Source organism: Sparus aurata, chromosome 5 (assembly GCF_900880675.1).
Source record: "Sparus aurata chromosome 5, fSpaAur1.1, whole genome shotgun sequence".
Lineage (NCBI taxonomy): Eukaryota > Metazoa > Chordata > Actinopteri > Spariformes > Sparidae > Sparus > Sparus aurata.
This window is the reverse complement of record NC_044191.1, coordinates 9,697,228-9,722,543: the sequence shown is the minus strand read 5'-3', so window position 1 is coordinate 9,722,543 and position 25,316 is coordinate 9,697,228. Positions and strand designations below refer to the sequence as shown.

At 42.6% G+C, this 25,316-nt stretch overlaps 1 long non-coding RNA gene across 1 annotated transcript in view; it reads right to left on the bottom strand.

Annotated features, from left to right (window-relative positions):
- Positions 1–4,176: 4,176 nt before the first annotated feature.
- LOC115582135 (uncharacterized) overlaps positions 4,177–25,316 on the bottom strand; it is a 64,565-nt gene continuing 43,425 nt past the window's right edge. The window contains exons 2-3 of the long non-coding RNA XR_003984142.1: positions 5,620–5,708; positions 4,177–4,305 (exon numbers count right to left, since the gene is read on the bottom strand). This is a non-coding gene — a long non-coding RNA (uncharacterized LOC115582135). The remainder of the gene's footprint in view (positions 4,306–5,619; positions 5,709–25,316) is intronic.

Genomic DNA, 25,316 nt, shown 5'->3' with positions numbered 1-25,316 from the left:
AGGGGTGGGGGGGGGGGTGGGTATTTGTTGGGTGGTGGGTTGGTGGTGGTGGGGGGGTGTGTAGAGTGGGGATTGGGGGAAGAGGGGCTTGTGGGCAGGGAAGTCCTGATGGATTTTAGATTGGTTTCTCAATTTCTCTTCACCCAGGAGAGGGGTGGGGGGGGGTTGGTTGGTTGGAGGGGGGGCAGATGAGACAAAGAGGAAAAACAAACACCAAATACGCACACACACACACACACACACACACACACAAACACTCAAGACAGCCGTGAAAAAGGTTGCTTAAACTGACCTCTTGATTTACTGATTATTTATTCACTTGTCGATGTGTTTATTATTCCGAGTTGTTAAATGATTTTATGGGATTTCACTTGATATATCCGACTGGGCGGCACCCCCCCTCCCCCCCTTTTTTTTTTTTTGACTGAATCTAAATCATCAACACCAGACAGACTATTAATGACGGACCACCAAGAGAGACGGTTACTGTGGAGACCGCATTCCCCCAGGACTTACTCGTGACAAACACACAAACAAGAACATAAACACACAAAAACGCACACGGAGGGAACCCACAACGCGCGCGCAGTCAAGTTCCCACACTGGATGCGCGCGCACACGCTCGTGGCACACAACCCGCCCGCTGTAACGGAAGGTGTTTTTTAGTGCGCGCGGCGGTTCATTCAACACTTGGCTGCTTTTAAAGCGTGATCATTTATTAAATAAAAGAAGTTGGTGCGCGCTGCAAAAAGGCAGAGTAAATTAAATGTAGGATTTGTCATCATATACGCGTGCGATGTAAGACAAGTCCGTTCGGATGCAAGGCAAGCAAACTGTCTGAGAGAGAAATGAGGATCCGTCCCCAACACGGGTATATTTTTGCATGTGTGGGTGTGTGTCTGTGTAAAATATGTGTGAAGAGCGACAGCACAGGACAGAAAGACATACACACACACACACACACACACACAAATTAGAAGGAAAGTGGCCTGTAGATCAAAGCTACACCGTGGCCTTAACACCACATTAAGTCCCTTCTCTGTCTTCAAGATGGCTGCCTTAATTGGACTTCCATACACTGCCGTTTTATACATATATGTGCGTGTCTTCATGTTCCTTCCTCTTTCCCTTTTTTTTTGCTGTTTGAATAAATATTTGACGCATCATATATTATTTATCAGACACTAGCTTCATTTATCGAGTGGAAATAATATGGTATATATTTCAATTTTGCCATGGCTGATCTACATTTTACCATTTGCTGCAGGGGATGTCACAGACCTCGGCGGCGGAGCTGGAGAGTGCTGCTACAGAGACGCCTCACACTGTGGCACGCAGACAAATGCACGTACGCATAAACAGAGACACATAAACAAGCGCGCAGACACACACAGGCACAAGGAGGTAAACAATTCCCACTTTTGAGAGCGAGATTTATGCCGTGGGCAACAAACCAATCATCGCTCTGCTGCATGAGCATGTTTTTTAGATAAACAACTGGTATTGGTAATTTGGCACAGCTCCCTTGGACACGGCAATGTGTAAGCAGCGCGTCCTCAGACTGTGAGTATACCAAATGAGCCACAAAGCATCACCAAGTCAGATACAGGGACACAGTGCCTCGGGTCCCTTGGGTGCGCTGCTTTTCCCTGTAGCCCTGTGTCTGTCTGCCGACGTCTGCATGGCACCGTTAAGGCCTGGCCCAATTAAACCTATTTAGAGAGCCTTCAGCCTTGGGCTCACCAGGGACCCAACATGTCATCCTACCTTCCACAGACATGTGAGCTCCTGCCTGTAACAAAGGCAGCTCATGTGGTATGATGTAACCATTCAGCATTTCAGTGAAATATGCACTTTTCCACACTCAGATTCAATGTTTGTTATTCTTATTACTAAAGTATCAGTGATACCTGTTTTGGGACGACCGTCCTCGTAGCTCCCTTCATTCTCTGTGGTAGTGATGGGAGGGATGTGGGATGTGGGTTGGCTACATGGACGGGGATCAGATTTCCTACACCCCACAAAAGCAAACACAGCTAGTCGGCAGTGTGTGCCGCGCATCCCCGGAGTCCAACTGCTGCTCTGAAACCAATTTAGCAGCCCATGCTGGATGGAGTAAACCTCTGCCCCCTCCCTCTTTTCTTCTCTCCATCCATCCCTCCCTCCCTCTCCTTTCCTCTCCCTTCAGTTCTCCTCTTCCCGAGCGTTACTCTTTGGAAGACACAGTGAGACCGAGGGAGAGGGAGGGAGGAAAGGGTGGGAGAGTTTGGGCATGAGAAGGGGGAAAAAGATGGGAAAGGGTTCTCTTCTTTCTGAAATCATGCTCTGGATCAGTCTGGAGAGGCCTGGTGTGTTTGGATTGGCATGGCGGCTGGCAGACTACAGGGGGAGGTGGAGCTGGAAGAGAGTTATAAATAAACATTTCAACAGGGCTGGGGAGAGGTGTCGGCAGGCCTCAGGCCACGGACCTTCCCTGGGCTCGTTGGCGCCCCTCCAGGTCACATTACATGAGTAAACTGCCGCACAGCAACACTGTACGTGTGTGTGTGTGTGTGTGTGTGTGTGTGTGTGTCCGTGTGTGACAGAGAGAAAGAGAGGTGAGACCTGAGAAGGTGGGGTGTGTGTTGCTATAGTAGCAAACTCAATGAAGGCCTCACTGTGCCAAACTCAATGCACAGGGAGAACATACTATTACATGAAAACAAAATGTTCCATTGACAATCCCCTTACTGCAGACGTGCTCAGATGTTAGTCTGTGATGATGACGATGATGACAAATGGCGATCTTTCATTAATGTCCAAAAACGGGAGAAAAAAAAGGTTAGCTTAAGTGCTCAAACTAGAGATGAATTTTGCGTTGAATTTTGCGTCTGACAGCCCGTCACCACTTTTTTTTATACGCAAAATGAAATGAAATACAAGAGGCACTTCCCTTTTAGTCTGGCGCTCCACAGACTGAATAAGCTCCGGCGCCACTGCGTCAGCTTCTCGGCGAGGTTGTCTGAGTGAAGAGCACACTGGTCTGTCACAGACGGATGCACCTCCACACTTGGCTTTGCCGCGGTGCCAGGTTGGAGGAAGGAGCACGCTGGACCGCATCTCCCAGTGAGCGTCGACGAAGGTAGGTGTGAAGTTAAGTTTGCGTGAGCAAGTCGCTTGATGCAGAGGACGTTAGCTCGACTGGCTAGCTTTAATTTTAGGTGACCCTCTCCAAGTGCATTTCATGAGTTTCATAACGTACTCGGTTCAAGGTAACGAACTAGCTCTTTGAACCCCTCGCCCTCTGATACACTGATTGGCTGTGTCTTACCTTGTACCAGTGGCTCATGCTTATGCTCCTGGGCTAACAGCGACGGGGTATTTGGTTTAGTGTTGCGTTAGTACTAAACAGACAGTATGTCTCTGTGCACATTGACCCATACACTGACGAAGGTAACCCGTCAAAACCAAAACCAGTTTTGTGTGAAATCTAGTTGTGTTTCTAGTTAATGAAAATTCACTGGGTGTGAAGTATTACACTTCATTTTGCGGCTTGATTGTGGTGTACCTTATGTTCTGTATCAGGAAACCTGCTAATCATTATTATGACTTGCATCTTTTCATCGTTTGCAACTTTTTCCCTCCAAGTCCGATAGAAGCAGCAGAACACACTATACATAAATGAATAAACACTATATAGACAAAATAATGGACACACATGCAAAAGAGAGCACGGTAGACACTTGTACTCGTTCACACTACGCATCCAGCTCTGAGCAAGACTTTGCCCTGGTCCATGTCCACACCGAGGAGAAATAAGATGAAAAATAAAAATGCTGCCGTTCTGCCAAGCACCTAACTGGCATTTTAAGAGAAGCCACAGGGGTAAAGTGCAATACAGTGAATCCAGTCCTGGGAACGAGAACAGACGCCCAGTACTTTGCCCTCCTCTGCCCGGGCTGAAAGCTGCGGAGTTGGACACTGGACTAAGAAACTGTTGGCAGCAACACCAGACCTCGGCACCACTTATGTGTTTTGGATTGCCAAAAGTGGATATCAGTATAAGGTGTGGCCTGAGGAAAGGTTACAAGAATGTTATGTACTGTGTCTGTGTTTAGAGATGGCGCCTGTATGGGATGCACGCCTCACAAAACTAAAGCTCCCTGTAAGAATCTGTGTGCAGCTACTCACTGTGTTTTTTGACTTCTTTGTCCAGGATAAACTCTGCTTCCCAGATGGTTTTCCACCCAATCAGGCCTCAGCACTCCCCTCGGTTCCCCTGTGTAACTCCGAGTCACGGTTGATGGGGCAGATCCCACAGTTCTGCTATAGGAAAAGAGACATTTTGGTTTCATGGTTACACATTGCAGGCAGATTTTTACGGTTGTATTTTGGCAAAGAGGGCTGGTGCTTTTGGCCTGAGATGTCCACATCTGTGCTCCACAGGGGTTATCTGGTGCCTTCACTGCAACCTCGGTATAAGACAGATGGGCTATGGAGATCATTTTTAACTGGGTACTCTGAGGTGTGGACGATGATCTGTGGAACTGTGCTGTAGGACAAAATGTCTTTGTGAAAAAAATACTGGTGATTGAAGACAATTTTTGTGGCTGCACCATTATAACAGCTAACTTTTAGACTTCTTGAACGCATTAGGGCTTTCATGAAATATAAATCTTCCATTAGAAAGCCGAAACAATAAAACACTGTTTTTAAAGGGCTCAAACAAAGAATACTATTAATGGTGGATCCAGCTGCATTTTAAATTAAGATGAAAGGGGGAAAAAAGAGAAGGGAAAGAACTCTGAAGAAAAAAAAGGACTCAAAGGGAAATGTAGACCACAAAATGCTATGAAGTCAGAGCAAGCCTATCTCTTTTTAGTCAATTGTGGTTTTGCTCCACGATTTACTATGAAAACCTGGCAGTGTCCATGGGGGCTAGTTAGCAGATCCCCCCCCCCCCCCACCCGATATGACTGGAGCTGGGTGGCTTCACCACATGCTTGGCCAGGGGTGAAGTGACTCATAAACACTTGGAGGCTAAGGAGGGGGCGTTCATCCACCTGTGGAGAGGCTGCACAGCCTGTAGTGAACACAGACACAAGTGACCCTCTGGACTGTCAAAAGGGTTTGACGAAATATTTTTGATTTCCTTTTTTCTTTTTCTTTTTCTTTTTTAAATGGAATGACAGAAATCAGCCATCACTGGCTGAACTGACAGCTGCCACTGTTTTTTAGTAAAAACGTTTGAAAAAAGTTTGCAGTGACAAATCTTTTGATTAAAAAAAAAAAAACTTTCCAAGCTGTCTTATAACAAAAAATATTAACATCAGATTTTCCCAAATCTCTGGTTGTGGAAACTACTGTGCAGACATTCGTCAAGCTCAACTTTTGAACAAAGCAGTCCGACGACTGGAATTGATTGATAGTAAAGCATGAATGTATTTTTTTTTTTTCTACGTGGACTTAAAGAAAGTTCAAAAACACAATGTGTACCTTTGGTTTTATTTTATGGTCTAGCTCCCTTTTTCCACACATATATGTTATTACACATCTGTTTTTTCTCCTTTTTTGTCCATTCAGAGAGGGAGAGAAATGGGGATACAGATAGGGGGAGGAAAAGCGGTGCAATACTATTACCATTTCCTGTTTCTGTGGAGCCAGGGGTCTTCAGGGAGCGAGCTGAGAGGAGTCCTGGCCGCCAGCCGCCTCCGATGGGCCAAGACATACTGTGGAAGGGGGAGAAAAATAATAAAACCTGCCTGTAGAGAAACCACTTTTAAATAATCCCAACACAAGGCTCGGAGCACTGCTCATACAAGTACCTAATGAGAAATTAACTTAAAATCAGATAAGCACACAAAATAATCACATATTGCGGTTCCTGACTGTGGTCACGTTTTCTCTGAAAAATCTCCTTTCCTTGAATATTACCTCCCTGTATTTTCTTTGTTGCACTTCTGGATGAAACCAGTCGACTCAAAATACTTGCTCTAGGCATCTCATCCCTGCAACAGTAAAGCAACTGTTTCTAATTAAATTTTAGTATCATTTTCCGAAAAGTCTTTACCAGGAAAACATTCTTATAACTCTGAGTCTTTTACACTGTGGGTTTTCACTATAAACACTCATAATATTACACCACAACCACTATTGCCAAGAGAAAAAAAGAAACGGAAACATAAGCAATGGCGTTTGCATGGTGAAGGGAAGATGAAAATATGATGATATCTATCAGAGCTTTAACCAACATGCTCTGAAATACACTTGATGAAAAAAAGAAAAAAAGGAACCATTAATGTTGGTTCATTAATGTTGCTGCACAAGAGCTGGTTTTGTACTGTAGAAAACAATGTGTAATTAAACAACTCTGTTTTGAGGTGCAGACTGAATAAAGTAATTGTTGTTACAAAGCTCGACTTTCTACAGGATTTTTACATCGAAGCACCGGGGACATGTTAAACTTAAACTTGAAATCTGTCTGGTAAGGGATAAGTTAAGTAAACAAATAAAACCAAATAAGAGGTAGATGTTGAGGAGCCCCTGAAACCCCTGGCCCACCGTGTAGGAGACCCCCTTTTCTCCCCTGACGGTGCTACCCAACACAACTTCCACTCCTGCCAGCGTGCTGCTCTCCTGACAGGCTCGGGCTCTGAGGCCCAGAGAAAACAAACTGGCTCTGATTGTGAAAATAGTGCCGCAGGGCCCTCCCGGTGCCCGCCGCTTATCTCACACAAGGCGAGCTTTGTATACTGTGGGGGCTCCTTGCTGGCCCTCAGCCGCCCCACCAGGTGGAGACTTCCAGGGCCGGTCTCTCCTACTCTGTTACCCCCCCCTTCCCTCTATCACTTTCTCTCTCTGCCCTCATGCCGCCTCCATTGAGACCGCTGTGTATATTTTGAAAGGGGAGCATCAGGAAATTGATCCACAGGCCCCACACTGGTCTGTGGGCAGGAGCAATTCCTTAACAGTTGGAGATGATGAGACTTCCCAACCATGAAATGCCAAACATTATTTAATCTACATGGTATTTTCAATAAAGTCAAAGACACTGAGGATGAGCATATACTTTAGCAGAGGATGAATAGTGTTGGGGATTAGTGGTATTACATGCTTCGTACTACACGCTGCTGGATGAACTACACTCCACAAATGATTATGGCTAGCATAGCTATTTTCAAAATCATGTTTCCAGTAACAAGCTATTTTTTTCCATCAAGAATCGCAGGAGCACAACTCTGAGGCAAACCCTGGTATTAGAATGGCTGAAATCAATGCAAACAAAGGTAAAAAGCCATCTTCAGTGTATAGGTTGCAAGCTCAGAGGTTGATGGTTTTTTTTTTTTGCTATTTTTCGTGTATGTTACAGTATTATATTTCTAGGCAGCAGATGTTTTTCAATGTGACAGTTTCAGTGTGTCAAGCTACTTTTTCCGAGTAGCATTTTTATAGTCTGCAACCTTTAACAGAAATTTACAGATGCTCAGTCTTAACTATTTCCAATGAGGACTAGCTTGTAGCTTCACAAGCTACTCTTTCAACAATGTCTCCCAAAACACTGAGAATAAAGAACAAACACTGGGTCACCTGAGCCAGAATCTGATGACAGGTTTGACACCAAATGATTGATGGAAGTTTGTGCTAGACTCCTTTGTAGGATTAATCGACATATACAATTGTGGTGTTGTTTGGTCGTTTCGCTGTATATGCCCCCAATTTCCTTCCAGTGGGTAGAGGTGTGAGGATGCCCCGCAAGTGGTGAACATTGCACAGGGATTCCAGTGTGCGGGTACCTCTTGTAATGCAGGTTTGGCATCGAAACATGACTAATGAATTACTCTTGCATATGGCTGAGATGCATAAGGCTAAGTAAATTGGGATCAAAACATATAGATCGAAACGTCTTCGGATGACTTTTGGCAAATAGACATTTTCCCAGGAGACAGAGCGTTCTGTGAGTTCATCAGGTGACACCAACCTAGAAGGAAAAATTGGATAAGAAACCTTGAAAGTCACTAAAAGATTGGTCATTTTTGCAAGCTTTCATTAATGTAATTACTTTCAACAACAAACACTGCAAATATGCTAATATCTGTTGGCACACACCCAAGATAGCAAAGCAGAGATGTTAGACCCTAATAGGGTAGCATTGCCACTGTGGTTGCTGGGCATGTCTATTGGAGTGATATTTGACAACAATTAAATGGCTGCCTGTCTGTCTGATGTTCAGCCAAGACAGATTGTCAGTATAAGAACAGATGCTTCAGTGTTGCTGGCTTCAAAATAGCTGGAAACAATTTTTTGTATCGGCATCATTCGAAAGTCAATGATAACTCACCCACAGCTATGAGTGATGTTTTCCCTGAGGTCACGAGCCAAGTCAAACTTCCAGCTGTGCCAAGCTGGCTGCGTAATAAAGATAGTTACCGTAGGCTATTTACTGGGGCCATCAGCAAATATGTAACAACAGAGTCTAATGCCAGAAACTGATTAGTGTTCATAGGTTAATTTACTTAATATCCAATCTAATTACAGCATCTATGACAGAGACACGCCTCTGCTTTGTAGAACAAGCTGACCTCTCCATTTGTGGTAGTAACAGTGGGTGCAGGTCAGTGAAAAGCTTCTGCTGGAGCGCATTTCTTTCTTTCTATTTATATGAAGAGTCAGGAGTTCTCATTTTGAGTTTTGTGCCGGCGATTTGGAGTCAAATGTAACCAGAATTTTAAACCTAAGGAGGTGTCACCTAAAGGGAATTCTGTTCATTTAGGCAAGTCTGGAAGTATGTTGTGTTGCACCAGGGAAGACGAACTGGGAAAATAAGGAGTTTCTATCTTCTCTTTGATAACTTGTTTATTTTGACACAGCACATTCGAATCAAGTTCAACCAGTTCAAGGTTTAGAAGTCAGTTTAGAAAGCAGATAATCCTGTGACCCCGCTATATAAACCAGTTAACAGTGATGGAATGAACATAAGCACTTCTACTCAGCTACAGCACTCAAATTCAATTTTGAGGTATGTGTACTTGAACTTCCATGCTGTGCTAGGTTATATTTCCACTCCACTACATTTTGGAGGCAAATATACTTTTTACTCGTTACATTCATACGAATACTTTTGACACTTTTGACTGTTACTTTGTTGATAACATGCTGCATCAGAGCACATTTTAAAATTAATCTATTCTATTGACAATTGAATAAAAATGAAAAAAGTGCTGAATATGGGCTCAGATAATCAGCATGCCCATTATATATACATGTAAATATATTTACAAATATATTTAAATACATTTAATTTCAGATACTTTTACTTAAGTCTTATAAAGTAATATTGTCACATAATATCTGTACCTTTACCCAAGTATGACTTTTTGGGTAATGACAGTTTATCTTATGGCATGGTAATTTTTATCATTAAGACAGCTTAACAAGTCATGGAATATGGTATTTCTGGTAGTTTTTAATGTTTTTTTTCTGATCATTTTCTGTGTAAGGGGTGATATAAAATCAAAAAACAATTGCAATGTTTAGCTAGTGGCCTTGGTCAAAAGTTGGCAATGTTTGTCTGTCATTTTGCCCTCAACTGAAATATCTCAATAATGTTTTCGGTGAATTGCCAAGAATGAACAGACATTCATGGTCCCCAGTGGATCAACTGTAATAACTTTAGTGATCCCTGACTTTTCATCTCATCATCTATTTCTGTTTGTCCCCAATTTTTGTTTATGGCCAATAGCAACACCTGGAAAACTAACGCCCTTCCCATTAGCCTCAGCTGTACTTGAGTGCTATTTAGCAAATGTTTTCATGCTAACACTCTAAAATAGGATAAACATTACAATCTACATTATACAAAACATCAGCATTTTACCATTATTAGCATCCTCATTGTGAGCATGTTAGCATGCTGACTTCAGCATTTACTTCAAACCCCTGCTGTGCCAAAGCACAGCCTCACAGAGTAATAGCTGGCATAGCTGTAAACTTTCCGTCTTCTTGTTATGTGTAAATCTGTTTGAGTTTCATCAAAAATAAAGGAATATCATTGCCAATATGCAAAAAGGATAAATAACAACCAACCACAGCGGTGCCTCTTAAAACGCCTCTGTATACAGTGTGCCAGGAACTTGCTTGCCCTGAGTTTTGGCTCTAAGGCAGCATTGCCATACAACCTTGTCAAAATCCACCTGTCAGACTCGATGACCCAAACCCACCAGTAACCTTAACAACTTGATTGAAGGAGCTCGATGTGGGCTGCGCACAGCCTTTAAACTGGTTTACATGTGGGTGGACAAAGTGCTAACTGTTATTGCCAGCTGAGAAAAAGTGAGTCGTCCCTTACGCAAATGCCTTACATAATGGACAACTGAGGCAGTTATTTGTGAGGAAATTGGTGGCATTAGGATGTTTTTAATTAATTTACCCCTGAACACCGAGGTAAAAGTTATGGGTTCACAAAGACTGTACTGACAGACTCCAAAACCTGCTCACCACTGATGATTTAGATGACTGAACTCTTTCTCCTACCACATTCCACAGCTGTCAACAATTTTGGAACAATTTACAATAATTTTGATGACTTTTTTTCTCAAGTAGACTCGCGCTTGTTTGTTTGCCAGTAATGCAGCGATCTTTTTTATCATGCACTCATTAGTTGATGCTAAGTAAATTGACACCAGCAGGCATCTTTGGGTGACAAAAATTATCTTGGAAATTTAAGGGATGATTCAGGGAGATGTGCACAATTGAGACCATAAGCCTGATGAAAATTACAGAGAATTAAAAAAAACAGCATTTTCCAACCATTCTCTTGTTGATTAAAGCTCCACTGCGCAACAGTTTTGATATAACCATTGAATCAGGGGTTGCTAGTGCTAATCCCACTGGGAATCTCAATATGCAAATGGTTTACTTGCAGTTCTTATCATCACCCAATTCAAAATAAAATTGTGGCAACCCATCTCAGTAAATGAGCTCACACATCTTAATTGTAAACTGCTGCAACCCAGCATGAACGTAGAGAGCTCAAGTAAACATGGGGCTGCTAAAGAGTCAAGCGTTGAATCATTTTTTCCAGTGGTTAGTGTTCCAAAACTGGTTAAATGGCAAGTTAAGAGCTTTAATTCAAAATCATTGAGCGTTAAAGTTCTTTACCTCAGAGACAGTATTTTGGCAAAAAACATTAACTCAAAGTTAACTTCTTACCTTTCTACCATTCATGTCCAGTCTTTGATCAGTTACAGGAATCACAATCTCCCCCGTGCAGAAGCACCTGTTCTCAAATGACTGAAATTTTATTCTGGATGTATTTTCTAACAGAAGGCAGGGAATTGTGACCTTAAGTAATTACCTCTGAAATGTTTGTTTAAATGTGTCAAGCAGTCAATGTAACAACTGTACATTAGCAGTATGCTGGCCATGACTGAATGCACTTTTAAGAATTTCCTTTGGGTTCAATAAAGTGGTATCTTCTATTTTATCTTGTGTGTTTTTTGTGGTGAGCCTCTGACTTGATTCAGAACTCACCGTAACCTCCAGTTCGTCCTGTTTTTTTCTCCAAAACTGGAAAATAAAAAGGGATTCTCGTGTTGCTCTGTGTCTGCTTGATGTGTGTAATGCTTGGCAGTCGTTTGCTGACATACTGGCCGAACTTTCCGTTTTGTCTAAACCATGGAAACAATAATTTCATACAACCATGATTACATTCCTTCCCCAACCGTAACCAAGTGTTTAAATTTCTGAACTTTACCCAAAACCCATAGCTGATTTGAAAACACTTTTCATTTTGTTATTTGTATTTGGGTTATTATACTATTTCTATCTATCTATCTATCTATCTATCTATCTATCTATCTATCTATCTAAGGGCACACTTCTTTCTTGGCACTATACCACAGACCATGTTGAGTAAACGACTAATGCTACTCCCCCAAGACATTTTCAACAGACAGCTATCAGACTCAGGCCAATGGGGAGAAAAATCAGCCCGATAATTGATTTTGTCTAATAGCTGTTATTTAGCCCAGCTGGCAGCTGTGTACACACAGACATAGGGCACAACACAAAGTGCACCTTTAACATTCAGTCTTTCATTCAGCTGGCTGACAATTGTGAAGCGGGGGTGGACGAAGAAAATGGGTTAACATGAAGGCAATGAAGACAATGAGACTCTACCTAAAATGGGGATGGCAAATATATGAAACTGAAGTGACACTTTTCTACCCTAATCCTAAAAAAATGAAATGTTACGATCGAATTTGTACAATGGCATGAAGGGGAAAGTAATATCTTCCATATGTAACACGAAAACGCTGAGCTGAAAAGCCTTGTTTGAGGTACATGCTGTTGCACCAACCATACTTCAGTTGGAATTCATTAGGAAGTTGGGGCTACATTTTTCTTATGGAAACCAAGACAAATGAGAAATGTGGATGAGGCTGTTTTTTCCAAGGTCCTCGGAGAGTGTGTAAGTGATCTGAGACACTCGGGGTGGCGTCTGGATGAGCCTGGGTTTGGATCAGGACCCTGCATCTGGGGCACATGTGCCGTCAACAGGGCCAAAACCTCTCTCTCTCTCTCCATGTCTTTTTTTCCCTTTGAACTAAAAAGAAAAATTAAATGACTTTCCCGACCATGCCACAAATCTGCACCTATTCCTTACTTTAACTTCACAACTTCACAACAGCTCTCATGGTAACGAGTTGGACGATAAAAATACATTCAAACATGTTTATGAAACAACGCTGTCGGCACTGAATTTTGAAATGATCTCGGCAAAGACCAGATTTTCTCTGTGGTTCAATGTGCTTGGTGATGCAGAGAAAACACAAACCGGCGACAGTAACATCATACCACTAAAGACCAAAAGAGAAAAACAACAGTGCGGAGATTAACAAAGAAAAAGGCTGTGGATGTTGTGGTTATTTGGATGAACAAGCCTCATCTAGTCCCCACTGCAGTCTCTTGGCATCTCTCTGGCCAGCGCTCCATTAGCAGCGTCAGGAGGCCCGGGGCAGCCGACAGGAGTGTGACCGGAGATTATTGTCCTGTGTGCTTGTTTGGGTTAAGGCTTTAGATGGGGAAATGGGATTAGGATAGGCCCGGCTGGAGAGACGCACACTAATGGGAAGCAGAGGAGCACTCGCCTGATCCTCCTCCACTCACAGAGAGCAACCCTGTTATCCCACCTGATTGGATTAGCCCCCTGTTAAATGTGCTATGATAAGGGAAGACCACTGCTGAGACTCTCCTCGGTGCTGCTGGGGTGGAAGCACATAGATACTGTACAGGGAGCAAATAGATTCCACCACACTGGTCTTAATGGATGATACCTGTTTTATGTTCGGCACCGACTTGGCTGCGATGACACAATGTACACAACAGAACGCAATGGGACAAAAGTATTTAAGCGTGGTTAGCAAATGGTGTGCCGTGGGTTTTTGTTACAACCATAGATTAAAGCAATATACTGTACAACTATACAACAAGTAATGAATGAGTTTTAGATCAGTCCTGTGTACTTTTTCATTTCCTAAAATGGGGGCAAATTGTATACCCTTACAAACCTTGCAGGGAACCAAAAATAAATGTGTACAGAGTGCTTAGACAACTACTTATCAAGGCTATTTTGCAAGGATGTTAACCGGTGTGCCATGACATTTGGGCCTACCATTTGGTGTGCCAGAATAAAGATATGTAAGTTTCTGCAAACTAAGGATATGCCCAAACTTAGATTCAGTTTTTTTTATTTTATGTTGTGACAGCGCAGAGATAATGATTGAGTGCAAAAACACGGAGGTAGGGTTTGTAAAAGATCATGATAATCATCTTTTAACCGAAAATACCTGTTTTGGTCACCACCAGTGCCTCATAGTCTTGTCAAAAACTCCCAGTTCGAAGAGAATTAATTCTTCTTCAATGTGTGCAAGACATTCTCTTATTCAGTTTAAAGTGGTACACCGAGCTCATATTCACAAATCCAAACTGGCAAGAATTTACCCTCATATTGACCCATTGTGCGACAGATGTAAACTGGAGGAAGCCACTTTAATACATATGTTTTGGCTTTGTCCCAAAATACAGCAGTATTGGGAGGGTATTTGTGAAGCACTTTCTTGTGTACTTGGTGTAAATATAACATTAAATCCTCTTTTACTGCTATTCGGGGTCACTGGTGAGGGGTTAGGACTGCCTGTCGGGGGTCGGAAGCTCATTGCCTTTTCAACTCTGTTAGCACGCCGCTTGATCCTCTTGAAATGGAAGGATCCAAACTTCTCCTCAAAAGCATCTGTATTTTTGTGGTAGAAACACGGTGGGAAATGCCCATGGTGCCCATAGGAATAGCCAGTAATGTCACACTTACAAATTATGAAACGTTGCGATCCCTCATTAAAAAATATCCATTGGTTGCTCACTTGCGAATATTGATGCCCAGTCTCTATCTGTGGTCACTGGATTGGCAGCCTTCTTATCTATTTTTAGAGAATTTATTTCACTTTCAAAAGATTTGTTGCATCCTTTTTGTCCGACTCCACCATCTCTTGTTCACCCTCAGCTCCTGAAGTGGACCATTACACTGTACGGGACCGTAACCGCACCTTGCTTCCCTGAGCTTTTTATATGTATGCAAATCTTCAAGACTCAAACTTGCTAATTGCAGCCACTCTACCAATCAGACAGTAATTACTGGTATCCTGCCTGCCTTTCCTTCCAATGGCTGAGCAGCTAATTTGAGCTGTGGTTTAAACAGCTGGAAAACAGCATCCAGTGGAAAAGCTGGAGGCCTGTGTTTCAGCATGCATGAATGCATGTGTGTGTGCATCTGTGTACTACTATTTATAAAAAGGTGTGTGGCAGCTTTTGGAACAAAAATTGTAAATTGGATTGAATAAAACTGGTAAGAAAAGCTTGCTGCTACATTCTGGGATGATAACTCCAGTATTGTCCAGAAAGTCAACTCCTCTATCAATATGTCAACTCCATCTGACCCACTTGTCAGCTTAGTCCCCCTCTCCGTGATTGATTAACATTTTATTAATGTTTCCATTTGCCGGTTCAGGTGATGCGCCGTGACACACAGTGCCTACTCTAGGTGATGATTGGATTAAAAAGGTTACTGATCCCATAATTGCTTTTAAATTACACTCCATGCGAGCGTGTATCATTAATGTAATGATTATCCACATCACACCAATGTTACCTCAGTGAATCTTTAGCCGTTTAGTCTTGATATGGTGATATTTCACAGTCCTCATCAAACACAGACACAATCTGCTCAGGTAAAAACATTTCATGAAGATCTTTCGGGGAAACATCAGATCAAATGCTACCGAGAGTGAAACCAGCGACTGCCAGTTTGCTTGGTCGGTGTCATTTCACCCACCTGCTGGTCATCTGCTGGTCAGTTCGGTAAAGTACAGCGCAGCAGCCGATGCCTTTTACAATGGTGAGCTAGTATAATCAATTAGGCCAAAGCTACCACATGTCCAGCTGACAGTCACTTAAGGAATTAGCTCTTGGTATACAAATCACTTTTGGGTAATTAACTAAATTGTTGCTAATGTGCAGCATGTTCAAAGGCCACTTAACTCTAATGGCCAACCAGCTAGAAATGTTTGTGCGGCTGCAACAATATGCTGTCAGCCTGTGTACTTACAGAAAAACATATCTTTTAAGCACGATTAATGAAGTCATTAACCAGCTGAAGAACTTACTCAGTTTGTACCTTTCAACCACCCTTTCGCTTTACTTGCTTTTATCCAAACACTTTTCTCCTCCAGACTCATTTTCACAATTGCACTACATTTCAATTGCAGGCTATTTACTTTTGCATGTTTTCAGGTTTGTCTCATCTCCTCCTCATTAGCTGCAGATCTGTGACTTTGGCAGAAACACGTTGAGAACGTTCGGCATTATCTTGATTTAATGTTATTTTTTTTAAACAGCAAAAGTGGAGCACTTACAACAGTAAGTTGTAGTGCAAACTATACTGTTTCCAAATGGCCGTTTGAGGTGATGGAATTGGGAGTTTCTGACGAGACTTCGGGACATCTCCAGCCATGTTTGAAGCAACCAACACAGGTATTTCAAGACAAAAAGTGATGTTTTCCTAACCCTATCCAACTGGTTTGTGTGCCTAAACCTAACTGGAGCATAAGCACAAGGTTGTCACAAGTTCAATTGAGTAAAAAGAAAAGTTCTAAGAAACATTACATGGAAATTGGTCATAAATATAAATCCCAGGTCTGTGCCATTTGTCTGACATAGTGTAGGTGCTAACTACAAACACAACTCATTATATCTTTACAATGTCAAGACAGTATTCTACAGTCCTTTTTATTGCCGTGCATTTTCCACCAGTCTGTGTTTGGTTCACTCAGTTCATTCAGAAGTGCTTCACTGCTGATGCAGCCGGTAATGAATGTGTCAGTAGAGTTTTTGGATCAGGTAGGCACAAAAAAATTAGGTTCAGGGTCCAGTTACTGTTTGTATAACAGTCCACTGACTGTTTCAGCGGTTGGGTTTGATGTAAACCTGACCTGAAAAGAACAATTAATCTGTAACTAAATGGATGTCATAATTGACATGTACTAGACGGAGTCACTGCTGGCGTCTCAGAATGAACAGGATTTTCTATATTTACAGTCATCACTGATTCCATTTGCATGATTCAGACAATCTGAGAGACACAAACCCAGTAGCCCTGGTATTTTCCTGCATCGATGACGGAAGACTGAAAAAATCTTTTCACCTCTTTCCTGCACAAAGAATCTCATACGACATTTGTTCCACTATAACTAACAGAGAACAGTTCTGCTTAGTCTGTGACTTTTTTCCTTTATGTAGTTGTGCTATTATAGTGAATAGTAACACCAGTACTGATTTGCTGATGCTGACACAACATTGTGAGAGGGCATATGCAAGAATGTAAATTATATATAAATACTGTTTAAAGCATTAGATCAGGAATTTACACAGGGATTTGCATTTATGAAGAATAACTAGTGTCTCTTATACAGGTTTATGAAAATTGTGATATGTATGTGCAAAATTTAGTATGGTTTTTTTTTGTTATTTCATCAAATGAACTGATGTAATTATCTGTTTATGTTAATTTAAAGGAACATTATGTAGAAATTTGAGAAAATCCAAGCCCACCGTTTCTGGGTGCAACACAGCTGTCATAAATACTAACCTCCGAAGATTTCAGATATAATGTAACGTTATGTGCTAACTACAGACAAAACTCAGCGCGTCGTTAGAATAGCATGCTCAGACATTTTTGCCATGCAGCCCTCAGAGTTTGCAAAAGTGCTGATCACAACTCGGAACAGAAGTGCCGAGCTAAAGTAACCTGAACCAGAGACACCTTCACATGGCTGTAACATGCTACCAGCGAAACCGCTGTTGAAAGGTTGTCAAAAACGAGTTGACAACTTTGCTAACACAGCCAAACATCAAGCAAGTGCAGCAACACAAGACTTATTAGTGAGCCAGCTAATATTAGTTACTATTCAACAGCAACGAGTCCAGCTTGTGAAGCCTTTTATCGAGCCATCCTGTCGTTAATGAATGAATTCATTTCTCTCGTCTCTTGCGCTCTTTTTCTCTCCTTCTTTCAACGTCCTCTTCGATCTCTCCACCTCTGACATGACGTCAGTAGAGGCTGTCCAGCCCGACTCCGGCGGTCCAGTAGACGCCGGTGCTCCGAACAGATTCAGCTAGCAGAGCTAACTTGCTGCTACTCTACCCAGCAGTTGGCGCTGTGTGTGATGTGGTGCTATAAAGCATTGCGCTCTGTGATGCTACCCGCTCACTGAAGGTACAAAGCAATGAAACAAGCGATAGGGCAGAGTAGCATCTGAAACAGTGAAACCCTAATACAAGGCACCGTACCAGCGAAATCATTTTTATGTTTTGAGGTAAAACTGTTTTAAATGTCGAATTATACATTCATAGTTCAGTTAAGGACGAGTAGGTGTACAAACCTGTGTTTGTACCTTTGTATTTCTGTGTAATGCTTCATCAATAAATGTATGCATGTTTGCAAATATTTTTTTCATATATATGTGTATGTGCATTCTTGAATGTGTGCGTGTGTGTGTGTGTGGATGTCAGTGGGTCTTTCTCATCCAGAGCAAGTCGTGAAACCTAATTGCTTGCACATGTGGAGGATTTTCAAGTGTTTAGAATAAAGTTAGTTTCAAGAAGAAGCAAAAAAAAAAATGTGTGTGTGGGGGGGGGGGCTGTGCTGAGCTGTCTGAAGCAAGAGACAGCCAGCCTGAACCCCTCCCTCTGCTGAAACCAATGCCTTTCTCTTTCTCTACTCACAGGAGTAAAGGTCACAGGTCACGGGGGAAGATCTCTGTGATTGGACACAGGCCTGTTGTATCAGCGGTGGAGGACACAGTAAAGCTACGGTGTGTAATGTGACACTCCCCTGCGTCTGATCAAAGTGATACCTTAAATGAAAACAACTGAACATCTACCTTGTAGTCACTAAATGTAGAAGTAAATACAAAGCAAATGAGGTAAAAAAAAAAAAAAATTTTAAAAAGCAGAAAAGTCTGGCATGCCACCCAAACCTCGGCTCCCCCCTCCTCTCACCCCTCAGTTATTCTTAGGGGGAGATAAAGTGTTCCAGAGACAGGGAACCAAGCACAATTTCAAAGATGTATCAGAGGGTAAGATGGAAAAGTGCTTTTAATCTTGTGTAACCCTATAGGGCTCTAAATGGGAAGGGCTTCAGAGAAAGGATCCTTTAAAGAGGACATATAATCCTAATTAAAACACAGAACAGAGCTACCACTTGATCTAAAGGGGGCCTCAGCTTCAGCTCAACCATCATCTAGTTCAAGATCTTTTATTGTTGTTGAAGCCACACTAATGAAATAATGGTCGCAGTCTAAAGAAGCAAATCAAGCGATCATTATTGCTACCCTACACCGCTCTAATGAATGCCTTCACTTCATGCAAAGCCCTGTTTGTAGCATGCGCAGGCTTCAAAGCATACATGGAAATGATGACAGTCTATCAGAAGGTCATTACTGTATACATAATCGGAAAATAGACTTTATCTCTTACAGAATGCCAGCAGAAAATAAAGGTTTCAGTCAATTTGTATTGTAACCGCTGCATCGAGAAATATTAGCACGCAAAGATGAATGCTGAAGACACTGACATTGTGACATCCCATCTTTATTTGATCTTCCCTTAACTTTGTTTCATTTTTAACAATCATTGTCCTTTTCTTTTTTCTTACAGTGGTGCAACTCCCCTACTACACCCCAATACCCCTGCTCACTCCAGCTCCCCCATCCTCCTCCCCCCCCGCCATTGATCAGGGTAATTGAGAACAGCCATGTCCCCCCGACTTCTCTGCCGTCCTCTCCCACTGCCCCTCCCCAGCCTCATGAAAGCCCAGACATCTGGTCCGCATACACCCCAAGACTTCATCCCCCCCCACACACACACACACACACACAACCCACCACCCCTCCATCACCTCCGAGCCTCTGTCCTTCTCGGGAATAACCAGACGGAGTCCCAAGACATTTGAGCGGTTGAGGAACAAAAAGATGCCGAAGAAGAAGAAAACGCTGGAGAAGCAACCGAGCACACAACAGAAAGAGCAATAAAAGTGGAGCAGCACAAAACAAAGTCTTCTCTTGTTTCCAGAATGCCTTGTTGTAAAGCACAACATGCCGTATTCTATGCACTTTATGTGGTATTTGTAATAGATTACTCACTTAACCTATGATAATTGAATATGTTTCAGGATTTTTATCACTTCCTTAATGGTAATGGAGCTCTTTACGTTTTCTTCAGAGCGTGGATTGAGAAAATATGAAAGGTGACTGCGAGGCCTGATTCTCCAGCAGTAGGATCATTAGCCTTTATGCATATAATATGGACATAAAGACTGTGGTATTAGGTATTATGGTACTATAAAGAACTGACAATATCAGCTGTGTGAGAATATATTACGTCACCCTGTATTGCCTTTATGTGAGGAAATACGTTTCCTCTCCTGTCTGCAGTGGACGATGAGACGATAGCAGGGGGAGTCTGGTATTTTAAGTTTTATGTATATGTGCGGGTGTTTGTGTGAGCGCAAGTGTGTGTTCATCCAGCAGCAGCAGCAGCAGCGGTGGCGGCGGCGGTGTAAGTTACGTGTTACAGATAGAGATCAGGCAGGGACAGATTTAATTAACAGATATCTCTCCTTAATGTAGATTCTTTTGGCTCCCTCAGATACATCCCCTTGTGCTTATCCAACCAGAAATAACTTATCTTGGCTCTGCACTAGCCGTAATGTATTTTGTACAGCGTTTAAGGGAACAGGGGTTTCGGCGGAGAGACTACACCTTCGTGTTTACTCACAGCAAACAGCAGTCGGCGAGATTAGCGCTCAGAGAATTGTCGCTAATATCTGCAGTATGTATTACATCCACATACATTCTCTGTACCGTGTAGCTTTTTCCACACGTCGTCTTTGGGAACTTCGCCCGCGTGCGTCTGTGTGTAATAATTTGCTCGCCATAAACTAAAGCTAATAGAGATTTGCCCTTTTAACTATCTCTCAAGGTGACTAGATTACTGACATCAATTAAAGCAGGTCCCGTTGGCTGGATGCCCAAAGCACACGCTCACCCTTAGAGGGAAAAAAGAAGGGATCATCATCCAATAAATCACCCGAGGAAAGCAGAGAAGGGGAGAGGGGGAAAAAAAGGAGGAGAAAAAGTGCGTGAAACATGGATAAAGCAATACCGAGAGAAGGGTTTCTCCTTATCGGGGCCATTTGCCCTACAGCAGATTACACACAACGTTTCAACGATTGCAATAAAGTAAATAATGAAATAAAGTTTAATGCTTATGGATTCTATACATGGATTCTACAGTAAGTACAGTCTTGCTAGTTGCCACAGTTCAATGATCTGGAAAGAGTCAATGGGATGGAAGAAAGCGAAGGTGAAATTAAAGAGAAGTTAATGAGAGTTTAAAAAAGAGAAGGTCAGGGGCCGTTCCCCTTTTCAGCTGCACTGACAAACTCTGATGTTACTATTAACACAAAGCTTCAAGGCAACAAGTGTTTTGTTTTCGTCCACATAATTATATAATTCGTCACCACACTGTCACAAAGTGTGTGAGTGCAGTGTTTACTTGTTGGCATGTGGACAAAGTGTGTGTGTTGTGTGTGCATGTTTGTATACGTGTGCGAGGGAGCACGCTTGTATTAATGTGTGTATGTATGTGTAAGTGCATGTTTATATCTGGCCATATGGTTACAATTCACAGCCGTGTATTTATGCACATGCATGTATTTGCATGTTTGTAGCAGTTTGTATATTTTGAATGTGTGTATGCGTGTGTGTGTCTGTGTGTGTATTTTGTATATTTGCATGTGCACATTAGAGGTCATCTATGTCACTTTCCGCTACAACATGGATTTTGCAGTACCGTCATCAGTGTTTTGGCCTATTAGAATTAACATGCTTCACTATGGGAGTGATGCCATGCAGCTAAAGGGCTCAACACGTACTCACAGAACTAAAGCTACGTTCAGTAACTACTGGTTTTCTTGTTAAGTCTGACTTTGTGCAAACAAACATGTGGAAGGTAAACAAAGCACCCCAGTTTGCAAGTATGGGTGCAATATGTAAGAAGTGGCCACCTGTCAAATCCATACTGAAAACAGGTAGGGGGCAGCATATAACCAATAACTGCGGCTGCCTTAGCTTGTTAGCTCAGTTAGCCGTTCAGCAAGCGGTTTAGATGGGGAGATCGGGGACCAGGACAGTGACAATCACATGTCAAAACTACTTTTTATTCACATTCTGTTGAAAATGTTCAGTGATATTTTTATCTTTACATCTCCTACTTAAATAGACTTACTTACTTATTGCCTCTTTAAAGAAGATAAACAAATAAAGCAGGGCTCGCTTCAGAACAAAAGCATGAAGACAGATTGATAGTTCAAACTTGCAAGTAAAGCCATTAATGCAGGTTACTGTTTCATTTGCAGATTAGCCCATTGAACTCAAGAGCAATTGTATGAACCTTAAGCCCTGTTTGAAGCCAATAAACTAACTGCTGCTAAGTACAGTTACTGTTACCTAGTCAGCTCAGTTAGCCGTGCAGCTAGTAGTTAGGGAGAATAGGTGTCTAGCACAGGAGCTTTGGACCAAGAAGGGGTTAGCTAGGAGAGACCTCTGCAACACACGGACGTCACAGTGTCAAAACTGTTATTTCTCACATTCTGTTGCTCATTTTAGTTCATTTTTTAATGTATTTCACCTAGAATTCTTATACATTTTGCATCTTCAATTAGCCAGAGTCGTAGGTTAGAAACAATTTCATGTTGGGTATTTGTGGAACTTGATACTGCAACAAGAGCTCCGTTGGCTCTGTTGTTAATATTACATGTAGGAAAGCACCTTCTGTTCTGTAATCCTCACCAGTATATCTGTAGGTGCTGTATGTAAATGTACCATTGTACTATTGTACTTACATACATACACAGTCTTTGGATTTTCTGCAAATAAATGCTGTTAAAATTGATTTACATAACATTTACAAATAAACCTGCATTACATACAAGTAGTCCAACTTGAAGCCAATAAAAACTTCTTTGACTTGTTTTCTAAGATATGTTTCCATACACTGCTAACAGACTCAAAATAGGAAGAAATAATGTTTAAGATATACTACAGACACCACAAAAAAACAAAAACAAATACAGCTGTAGAAATGTTAGGCCGTAGCGCCGAGCCCGAGTGAACATGCAAACTGTGTGTGTCTCCCTCAGGTTCGTTCATTAACACTTTACACTGATAGTTGGAAGCGTAAGTTGCGTTGATGTGAATCAGACTCCCATATCTGAGTCCGCCAGCAGGCAGCCCACTCCACCCATACTTAACCTTGTGGATTCAAAGTATTACACATCATTATAGAGGAATGTGAGGGCCTGTGGCTTGGTGGCTTGTTCAAGAGAGAGATCCACAAGTCGAGCTCCCGTGTTTACCCCCAGTCTCTTCCTTTACAGTATTTCCCATTTGGCCTCTGGTGTACAGTTGCTTGAAACTGAATCAGCGGCAAGTTTCTGGTGAATTCATTATGCAGGTGATGCAACGGTAACGTCTCTGTGTGGGTGGGATAACTGATAAGCATTCCCTTGTGGGCATGTAGAGTAGTACACACAGCTACCGCTGCAAACACAGATGCTGTAGGGCTAACACACACTTCATTCATCAAACATATCAAGGTTAAACGTTGTTGTGGGAAGCATGTCGTTTTGTGCGAGACAGCAGAATTCCAGCGGTATTTCGAGCATTAAAACTGGTATGCATGCCTCAACAGTTGATTAAATGAAACGTGCAGCAGGTTCATTCACACACACACACACACACTCACACACACACACACACATACGCACAATGAGTCCATCATTAAAAGGACTAAAATACAATCCAATGACACATAGCACTCTGTTTAAAAGCATACTTTGAGGGGGGATGAGGAACTTTAATTAACCTGGGTTGCAGATAGGAGGGAAGGGGCAGTTATCCGGTGGCCTCTGGCATGGTGCCTGTCCGGCCCTGAGAGGTGAAATATATTCTTATGGATCTGAAGTCAGCGCCATGCAATATTCTCTCCCTTCACATACACATTAACCTTGCAGGTGTGAACACGGACAAAGATTGGGACAGATGATAGAGAGAAGGGATACAAGAGATAAGGTGGCAGATGAGCGAGGGAGGGAGGGAGGGAGGCAGAGCAGGGAGAGGGGAGAGAAATGGCCCGAGCACTTCACTGCACACAGTCAGCAATGCAATCAAGGGCTTAACAAACATGCAGTGATTGATTGTAAGTGAATTGGAGTTTTCAACTACATTGACTGTCTCTAATTTAAACCAAAGACAAAAGTGTGAATGAAAAAGTCAAGATTTAATTTATATTAACAACGAGGACATTTGTCTCGCTTGATCGAAACTGCGCCTCTAAACTTGTCAGCTCGTAATGCACCACCTGCCCCTGTGGCCTATCCTGTCTCTGTGCCTCCCCCCCCCCCCCCCCCCCACCTCTGAACCCCCCCTGGGTTAGTGACTCCGTAGACCTTGGGTCCAGCTTTCCCAGACGGTGATTTAAAATAACAATTGCATGCATATCAGGTTTCAGGCCTCTGAAATACATGTGAGATGAGGTAATGTGATCAGTCCAGAGCGCCATCCAAACCTCCCTTTACTCTCCCCCTTTGTGCATGTGCATGCATGTGTGCACATGTGTGTGTGCGCGTCTTAACTGTTTGTCTTTTCATGTTTTAAGTTAAAGGTCGCCGAGAGTTTACGTGTTCTCCGTTGGCCGGGGGGGGGGGCGCTTGTTTTTCTGTGTATTTTGTGTGTAAAAATGCGATACGCGAAAAAATAAACAACGCGCATACCTTCCCCGGCATGTTGGACACCGTGTCGAGCGCGAGCACTTAGCGCCTGTTTTCAATTAGGTCTCAAGTTAAAACGGCATTAAACTCTTACATGGTTTCATTGAGTCAAAATTACAACTCAATTAATACCCCATAAAATGGTCACAGAGTTAACGATTGAGCAAAGAGACAGAGCCATAACGTTACCCATAACATTAAAATCAGAAGTCAGGGTTGCAGTGCCTCGCTGCACATGGCGAGACACAGGACGCTTGTCGACCCAGTAAGTGCCAGTGAGTAAACACTAATAATAGCTTCCATAAAGCCACTCGTATGGCACTGTGGGCCAGGCCTATGGGGACCATTAAAAATGCTGCGGCTCAGGGCATCCCCTCGCAAAGGTCCGCGCTGAAGTGTTGCGGTTTCGCGTGACACTGGTGGATGGCGGCACGGCGAGGTGATAAGAGCGACTCGCGGAAACAAAGAGCCAGAGGGACAGATACGACAAGCAATTAGAGAGGAGAATAAAAGCAGCCATTATGCTGGAAAAGAAACTACAGGTGAATGCGCTGCAGTGATGGAACAGTGCGCTGATTAACAGTAATACCAGGAGAATTGTTTTTCTGATTAGGAGGGACCGCCGCTAAGCATGGCATATTCTATTCTCCGCGATGATTTGTGGACTTCTTAACCAGCTCCGCTTGAAACGCTAACAAACCACCTGAATGCAGTGCATAAATAAAATATTAGAAATGCAACAAAAGAGCGGGAAGTTATCTGTACAAGTGAAGAAACACAGGCTGGCTCGGACCTTTTATCCACAGTCGACCCCCCCCAAGTCTATCGCTCTGTAATTCTCCTCCCTCATCTCCCCCCTCCTGCATGGCTTTAATAAACACACACTCCTGGTTTAATC